This window comes from Haemaphysalis longicornis, unplaced genomic scaffold (assembly GCF_048455015.1).
Source record: "Haemaphysalis longicornis isolate Haplotype H1 unplaced genomic scaffold, Haemaphysalis longicornis Haplotype H1 scaffold_11, whole genome shotgun sequence".
Classification (NCBI taxonomy): domain Eukaryota; kingdom Metazoa; phylum Arthropoda; class Arachnida; order Ixodida; family Ixodidae; genus Haemaphysalis; species Haemaphysalis longicornis.
The window spans coordinates 69,225,354-69,232,442 of NW_027526214.1; the positions used below are offsets into that span (position 1 = coordinate 69,225,354).

At 45.0% G+C, this 7,089-nt stretch overlaps 1 pseudogene; it reads right to left on the reverse strand.

Moving 5' to 3' along the window:
* Positions 1-3,310: 3,310 nt before the first annotated feature.
* On the reverse strand, positions 3,311-6,850 carry LOC144160676 (uncharacterized; annotated as a pseudogene).
* Positions 6,851-7,089: the final 239 nt, after the last annotated feature.

The following is a 7,089-nucleotide window of genomic DNA, read 5'->3' on the forward strand; positions in this document are numbered from 1 at the left end:
CCCCCAACATTTTGTCGCTTCTATACGCCAATGACGTTACCCTCTGTTGCGCTTGTGCATCTGCAGTGAATTTGCAGCTAAATTTTCAATCTTGCCTTAAATTTATATCTCCATTCTTTTCCTGCTAACGCCTGCAAGCAGTTTCGTAAAAACCACAGCTGCTTCTGCTTTCTGCTACTAAATATCAACGTTCTGTCAACCCACTCTCGTCACTTCCCATCGATGGTACCCAGGTACCACGTTTTTCACACTGCGGGTTCTGGCCAGTTCCTTCCAAGGTCATTCCTTCATCTTTCACCCATGTCAGAAAGGCCACACTCAACACGTGCTAACAAGTTACTCACTGGTGCCGACCTCCCAATACACGCCTCTACAGAGAAATTGTACGCGACAGGTCTCTTTCTTCCTATTCCTGATGTTTTGCACCTCCGCTGGGATCAACAGCTGGGCGCTGTTCGTAGCTTTGCGCAGAGCCATTGGTTGATTCAGTGGGTGGACTTTCAGCCCACTGAATTTCGCATTCACACCCCCAGCAGCCCCATCGCAATAACCTGCGCTTTACGTACATTCCCTCCAACATGTCCTCACACCTTCATGATGGCAGACGTCAGGCTCGCGCCCACTATCTGGACATCTTGCTCCAGACACGGTCACATGCCAATGTTGTCTCGGCATATTGCCCTGCTTGTAGACCCTCTGCTTGCTTCACTATGTCTTGCACCACTGAGCGCCCAATCAACTGCATAGGAGGCCCGTACTCGAAAAGCAACTATATTCTCCACATTACCACGAACATTGCCACGCCCTAATCGGCTTAAACTTCTAAAAAATCTCCTAGTCCTCCACATCGATACAGTCTACTTGAAAAGAAGCAACAAAAAAACATAAAAATGCACAAATATCTCTTGTTGCAAGCCTACCACACGCTCAAGGATCCAACTACAAAACGCTGCAGTAGTGATATTATTGTAGCCGAAGCATACCCAGTCCACATAAATTATTTCATGCTCAATACTGCGAACACGACATCTACACCAGCATCCTGAGCTATTCTACGTAGATACGAAGTACAAAAAAGCCCAATTGCTCTAATATCGAGCACGTGTTACACCTTTGGGAAGAGGTTCTTAATGCGGATATGGCAACTTATTGTTCATGAATATACATCAGAAACACAATCCAGACCACTTTGAATGTACACTTGCCTTTAAAACTGATCCCCACAGAACTGTGACCTGTCACGTAAAGACTCCAAAGCCCACCAAATCCACTCGCTACTCTTACAGGCTGCCAAATGTGGTACAAAACTTATATATGATTCTTTTACTCGACCATAAATACATGCCAGACAGTCAAACAACCTCTCAAATACATTCCAGGCAGTCAAACCTCTTCTTTAGAATGTTTACACCTCTTGTCAAAATCTTCCAAGTGAGAAAAGTGTAACAGCACTCTTCTTCTTTTGAGAGTTTTAAGACAATAAGTACAGCATTTATACTGCCATATCAGACGTTCCAGTGATGCTCTTACTACCTAGAAATTTAAGCAGCCGATCTGCTGGTGTGTGCTTTACCTGTGTTTTAATGAACTATGGAATCTCTATGGCAAAGCCATCTGCAGATCTGCACATTTAGTCTTAAGTGATGGTTAGAGATTTGCCACAAAACACAGAGTAAAAGTGTAAGAAGGTAACTGATACAGGAAGGTCTTTTTGCATCCTTGATTGATGATGAATTTTTTCAATGATGTAGAAGTGATATCATATCTTAACAAATCTACAGGGGTGTGTGTGGCCACAAATGTTGCAGACGACAAAGGCAGAGCAATAAAAGAAGTGTTTGCACTTCCGAAGGACTTATACACAGCAATCCGTCTAGGCAGTCTCTGTGTAGCGAGGAGCATTTTAACATAAAAATCGCAATGACACTTGAAAAATTCGCTCGCAACAGCAGTCGGCGTTTCAGGTTGCAACGCAGCGAGGAACACAAACACAGGTCACAGGGATCTAGGATGTCAACACGGTTTGAATTGGCTTGTAACTGTTCTTACAATGAACTATGCACCCTTGATGTGGTCCTATTTACTCTGAGTCATTTGTTGGTTCCATGAGGGTTGTGCACAGGTCCAGGAATGCTCATACAATCAAGATTTGTAGGAACTCTTATTGTGCAAGTGTGTGTACTTCAAAAGGAAACTAGAAGTGAGCAAATATTTGAATACTTCGCAAAAAGTAGTATTCCATTCCAAGCATGTTTATTGTTTGAAGTTCTGCATGTTTTCAAATATTCGAAAAATAATAAAGCCATAAAAGTTGGCCCTGGCGCACGACCTGCGAAGCTTCATGCTTCACCACACAACTTGCCCCTAGGGTTGGAATGGGGCTGTCCAAAATTGCTTGACGCATGTAAGCCCTATGATGGTAACCTCTTCTTGTAAATTTTATGAGCCAAAGAGTCGTTTCCCTCGGTGCGTTGCATGAGCCATATATCAAGAGGTACTATTTGTTGGCTTGCAGTAACGTCATAACAGGCGCTAGCATGCCTTGCGTTGTTTCAATGACTGGACGGACTGCACCTGGTCATATATACTTCCTGTGTTCCCAGCACACTGAGAAACCTGCATTTCGTCGCTTGTATGGTATTATGCCTTGCATAATACCATACAACTTTTATTACAACAAGGCACTTTTATCAAAGTGCCTTGTTTTACAGTCGTTTTACAAGCACAGGGTTTCATAGTCAGGCTCTGCCATCTTGATTAGGACCGGTGCATCAGATAAGTCTAGTTAAGTGCACTTTGGCTTTTCTTATGCTCATCGCTACCTTTTTCCTCAATTTGAGAGTTCAAAACTGCAGAGCCGAGTTTTCGGATACCTTTGCGTCTGCACTGTATGACAGCTTGCTCGGAGCTGAAAATAAACTGAAAGAGATACCATGTTTGCACTTGAATTGGCACAGGTCACATAAAAGAAGCCATATATGGAGTGTGTTGGGGTACAGCGTTCCAAGTAATTTGGATCTCTTCTGCCCAGATTAGTAAGAGCGCCAACTCCTTCAACGCATACTGCCCGCTTCGCAACCCGCAGAACCAGTAGTAGACTGTGCTGGCTGGGAGATTTACGGGGCTGCTAGCGAGCAGGCCCTCTCCGTCCTCCTGCCTTGCCAGCTTCGTTTTACGAGCTAGAGCGGCTGTTGAAGTTGTAGCAACCCATTGTCCGCACAAAGGCGCGCCGAAAAACAAAGCTTCCGCCGGTCAGCAAGAAAGCAGAACGTCGATTTATTGTCTAAGCCAGTCTCGCTTTTATCGAATTCTAACGTAAGAAAGGAAGGGGGACGAGGGAGAGGAGCAGCGAGAGCTGCCGCCGCGACGTAACAAAAGATGCGCACGTCACCGTGCGCGCCACTCAATGGTGACGTCGGCGCGGAATATGCAACACTTCTTTCTCCTTAAAATTGGAAACGCTTCACCGGTCGGCATGTTCTCGTAGAAGGCCTGAGGACTTGTTGGGGTCTTCTTGCTGTTTTGTTCATGGAGGCTGACCTGGTGGTAGGTTGAGGTTTGGATGTGAAGCTGGGTGCCCGTACTGGAGAGTGCGCTCCGAGGCGGGTTGGTTGCCAGTTCACACCTCTGCTATCGTTGGCGGGCTGGATGCCAGGCGTTCCTCGATCACACCGTCAGGATGCTGCTGCTGCTCGACTGGACCATTGCGTTTCAAGCGCACTTAATCGGCGTGTCGGTTGCCTAGTTGTCCCGAAGTTTTCAAGGTAGCCATCCTGGACCTAGACGCAGTCTTGATCCGTCCCGGTATCCACTTGTCACCACTACCATAGTTCCGCACGTAAACACTGCTCTCGGGTAGTAAGGTCCAGTCGTCTTGTCCCTGTGACGGCTCTGCAAGAGTAGAACAAAAACACGAGTCCAGCCGGGACTGTGTTTGGTAACCCAGAAGCATTTCTTCTGGTGACTTCCCATTTTTCTGTGGAGTTCTCCGGTAGTTAAACAAGAGTCGCACAAGATTGTCCTATATCCTCCTTCTCATTTTTCGAAGCTCCTCCTTTATCGGTCGCACTACTCTTTCTGCAGCACCATTCGACTGGGGGTGGTAGGAGGCGCACCTTACATGCACTATGGTGGTGTTGTTTGCAAATGTCTCGAATTCCTGGCTGGCAAATTGCGGCCCCATTATCACAAACTAAGGTTCGTGGGACACCAAACGTGCTAAGAATAGTACGCAGGCAGTTTACCATGGTTTCACTCTTAGCGTGCACGAGCGGTATGGCTTCGACCCATTTTGTATGCGTGTCGACCACCAGCAAAATCGGTTTTTCTGCGATAGGGCCTGCAAAATCCACGTGAACACGAGACCATCTCTTAATCTTCGCTGGCCAGCTGACTGGTGGAGCTTCAGTAGGCATCGGTAGGTTCTGGATGCAGCTTTTACACGAAGCCGATATTTGCTTGTATCTCTCTCCAGCCCTGGCCACCACAACATCTAACGTGCAACAGCTTTCGTAGCAGACGATCCCTGGTGCGTGTCATGCAGAAGACGCTACACTCTAGTAGGAAACTCTTCCAGTGCCACTACACGGTTTTCCGAGTAGAATAGCTCATGTGCCACTGACAACTCCAACTTCCGGTCAAAGTATGGCAGAAAAAAATGGTGCAGGAGTTTTTTTTTTTTGTTTTACGCCACCCATTCAGTGTATAACGTTTCAGTGCATTGCATAACATCTTGAAAGTAGCGGAAGAATGCCGCACTGGTGTCCGAAGTAGGTTTTAGAAGGCGAAGCCAATCGGCACATTAGAGCACGTTGTTGAGCACCTCATGCAGCGTGATATGAGCAGTCAGCCAGACTGGCCACTTGAGGAATACGTCGTTCTGCCAAGTTGATTTTGTTGCTTTCTTAATTTCATATCTACAAATGCTAGCAGTAGTAGAATTCTTTCTGACAGTTTTGTTCAAGCTTCTATCCTGACACCTTCACTTATTGTGAAACACGAACCTGTAAAAAGACAATATCACAAATTATCTCAATTCTCAAAATATTATTCAAAGCTTAATATACAATGAATAACCTGCAATATAGTCTTTTACTTAAATTACAATTTTATGAAACAGAAACCTGTTCAACGGTAATAATACGTATTATTTTGGTTGTGTGAATATTATTGATAACCAGATATGCAATCTGTAACCTGCAAACGTTTTTTAACCAAAATTATTCACTTCAAATAAGACAACTAAAAACTGACAACTGACAAAAAGACAACTAATGAGACAACTAAACAATGCATAAGTTTGAAGGGGATGTGTGTCTCTGTAAAGATGTGGGTCTTAGTCATGTTCTGATCTACTTCGCGGAATAAGAAATTGTACAGGTGTTGCACTCGTCCTTCATTTAAATTTCCCACGTATGAAAAATGGACTTTCAGAAAATATGTGTTGGTACCAAGCAAAAAAAAACACCTATTTATTCGTTCACAAAATTGAAGCGGAAAAGTTGCATGTTTTGCTCTTGCATATAACAAAATTCTCTACAAAATAGGACACTTATTTCGGTTACGTTTAAATATACTAAACACGCAATAACACGACACCTTTAAAGTATCTGTTAAAGCACTTTCACTTGGTGTTTTTTTGTCCTCTGCAAGGGTTGCCCCTTTAGAGACGGACGTGGGCAGGAGGTAATTGAATAAGACAATCATTTCTCTGTGAAACATCTAAAATTATGACACGCATGTCTCGCTCTTCTAGCTTGGACCATACTTTGAAGCGTTAGTTGTTTGTGAATTCGAATTACATCTCTCAATATTCTGATATTTGTTTATTCTTCTGTAACGAAAAATGAATCAATTGGAACTTGAAGTGAAAGGCGGATGCCATTGTCGTTTAGTATTTGTTTTTGTATGGGAGCTTGAAACCGTGGTCAAAAAATCCCAACGCAACTCAATTTAAGGTAATTTATTAAGATCTGTTCTTTCACTTCGGCCAAAAGACATACAAGGAAATGTTCAGCTTTTCTTCCCTATGAAATTCAGCGTAAAATGCGGCGGCATCGACGATTGCCCCCTTGGTGTTGTTTAGCGTGGCGTAAGCACATGTGATCAGTTTTATCAAGATTTTAGTGATGGCTACTGTTATATATGCGTAGCAAAAAAAAGATACTGCTCAAGAGCGTACTCATATGCCGTACCTCGTTTGGTTGTGGGCCTCCTAGTCGTCGATCCACGACGCACTGATGGCTCCGCCGTAGTACGCAAGCCATATGTAAGCATCCCCACACGAACCACGTCCACGTTATCGACGCTGGCATTGCAGGCTAACTTGAAACGTTGGTCGCCCCAGCGCATGTCATAACGGCTGAACTAACTCGAAAGGTTGGTCGCGCCAGCGCATTTCTGCAATTCTGAAGAAATTGACCACTACTTCCTCGTCGACCAACAAAAAAACGCCTAAAAAACAGCAAACTCTAGGCCATTGCCTAGCAAACTCTAGCACAGCAAACTCTAGGCGGTGTTATATAATTTGTAAACTAACTGTGTTGATTTTATGTGCTCCCCCTTACTCTATGCCCCACCCCATGGGCCTGTAAGGTATCTTGAATAAATAAATAAATAAATAAATTGGTGCCGTGAACGCGCTGTAGGTGTACGTGCTGCCATTGCGAAACCGTTTCTTCCCCGTACTGTATATTCAGAAGATAGATGTTCGGCCGTGCGGCACCCTATTTTAGCCTCATCCAATTATTAGCACTCATTAACAAAGCGTGACTCAAACGTAACCAGAATTTTCCTCCACCGCACTCGGCATGCCACGCTCACCCTTGGCACCGGTGCTGTGGCTGGCCATCTTGGGTCTCCTGTTGCCGGGCTGGACTAATGTGGCATCCGTGATACATGAACGTCCAGGGAGCGCTCATCCTGCTGGCATTTTACGGGGACCGGTGGAATACGGCGCCCCTACGAGCCATCTGCAAGGATCGCTTCCAATACTGGCGGTGACTACCCAATTTACCTGGCAACACAGGACTGCGTCACATAACTGGACCGAATATAACGGCGCGCGTTTCAACGCTGCTAAAGGCCGCG